Source organism: Leptosomus discolor, chromosome 3 (genome assembly GCF_034619465.1).
Source record: "Leptosomus discolor isolate bLepDis1 chromosome 3, bLepDis1.hap2, whole genome shotgun sequence".
Lineage (NCBI taxonomy): Eukaryota > Metazoa > Chordata > Aves > Leptosomiformes > Leptosomidae > Leptosomus > Leptosomus discolor.
Window position 1 is genome coordinate 17,073,182 of NC_141393.1, and position 2,101 is coordinate 17,075,282.

The 2,101-nt window shown below is 37.4% G+C and overlaps 1 non-coding gene across 1 annotated transcript; it reads left to right on the forward strand.

Moving 5' to 3' along the window:
* The first annotated feature begins 954 nt into the window (after nucleotides 1–954).
* Nucleotides 955–1,227, forward strand: LOC147415799 (small Cajal body-specific RNA 13). The gene has a single exon (XR_015183449.1).
* The last annotated feature ends 874 nt before the right edge of the window (nucleotides 1,228–2,101 follow it).

The following is a 2,101-nucleotide window of genomic DNA, read 5'->3' on the forward strand; positions in this document are numbered from 1 at the left end:
AATTTTTTTCCACCCAGTTCTGCTCATGTGAGAGCTTTGCAAAAAAGACCAGCTTGTCTTCAGTATTCAGAAGACTGTTTGCTGGGTCTTGATTTTTGTGGAATCCAGCTGATGCCTGAGTGACAGCTTGTTTTTCATTTTCTGTCAAACCACCTTCAGATATCACTTTTATTGCCTTTAATTAAATTTAGTTAGAAGACACTATAAAGGGAATTGTGGCAAACTTGCAGTTTGTCATCTCTTGTGAATAGCTTATGAATAAAGTGTTGCTGCAGTATTTGAAAGTATTTGTATGTATTTATGAAGAAATACTTTCTGTTGTGAATCTAAAGGCAAAGTTCATGTATTGTTGATGAACATTGTGGATTTTGTGTGTCAGTATGTTTTGTTTTCAGTGGAACATCAGAAGCCAGGCTATTGATCAAGACACAGAAACGTGATTGCTTTCTGTGTTTTGTATGTTGTGATTAACATGGTGTAAGGATGTGCAATACGAAAAAAAAAAGTATCATGCTAGATAAAACTTCAGTAAATTCTGGAAAGCAAAAATATGTTTTTCTATTTGTTGAACTGGTACAATAGACGGGATCAACTGGTGTTAAGTGTAAGAGCTCAAGTGGTCTAGTTTGTTGTTTTAATCTAGCAGAGGCTCCTGTAACTTTGAGATCCTGTGGAGTCAGGGGGGAATTAAATGAAAATTGTGTAAAAAAGAAAGAGATCTTTCTATTCTTAAAGGCAATCAAATGTTGTATTTAAAAAAAAAAAAAAAAAAAAAAGTTGGACTATGAACGTAGCTTCATAGTATTTGCTTTCCTGAATTTCTTTCTAGCTATTTCTACAAGGAGATGGTTCATTAGACGTCATAAGTGAAATAAGGACATCAAACCAAAGTGTAATAAATGCATGTGAGGATATGCTGCTTCTGGAATAACATAACCACGGTTGTAGTTTAGTCCTCTGTAGTCCAAGAGATGCCCTTGGTTGTTAGTACTCTGGGCATACCAGGCTTGCAGAGAGAGCACCTGCGTGAGGAAGCCGAGGCATGCCTGTAAGAGTCGCAGCAGCAACATGCGCAATATTCCTCCAACAGTTGCGATTCTGTTGCCACGGAGATAATGACTTATCCCATGTCATTATTGATCTATCAACAGTAAGAGCAATTTTGCAGTCTGATATTGTTTAGCAAAAAGAGTAACATCTGCTGAACACTGAAAAACTGCTATAAACGTTAACAAGCTTCTCTGAAGTCTGTGTGCTGGGTTAAATAAAAGTACCTGAATTTCTAGTTATTCACTGTAGTTTTGTGAAACTGGCCTGAGATAATATTAAGCTTAACCAAATGTTTATTAATAAAATGTTAGTATTGTCAAATGCTTTTGGATTATGCAATATGCAACACTGTGTTAGTGGATAAACACTTTTCCTAGAACCACTAGCCCGTGCACGCTCTAGAAACCATGAGATAATTGTTACCTGGTCCAGTCTTCTATCAGTCTAAGTGAAACTTCTTGTATTTTCCAGATAATGGTTTAAATCATCTGTTCAGAAGAAATATTAATGCGACTCCCATAAGACTCCTGACATTTTGCTGATGTTCCAGTTAGAAGACCTATCGCCTCATTTTGAAAACAGTAACAAAAGCACCACAAACTGCAGGGCTTAAATGCTCACAGTTAGTCACAAATTAGGTTACTTCCAGGCATTCTACTGCTGAATAGAATTACTAGTTATGAGTTGGTGGTTTGAAGTTCTTACACAGTGCACAGGAAGGTAGACATCTAAGAATGATACTATCAGCAGAAAGTTTTCTGTTTTGTTTTTAAAAAGGGGAGGGCTAAATTAGCTGGTGAGAAAAGTCAGAAGAAAAGTCTTATTTCAGCTTATCGGAACAGGACACCTCTTTGTGTCCCAGTCAGATATCTGTGTGCCTTTCTGACTGGTGATAGTGCCTGGAAATGAAGTCCCTTATTATGCCTTAATAACTGAAGTCTACTTAGGTGGTTTTATTGTCTCGGCACTTTTTAGTGGGATGGCTTGAGCTCTAGTTGTGCTGCATGCCAGGTCAATAATTCCAGCATACCATCAAGGCAACATCTGGCAG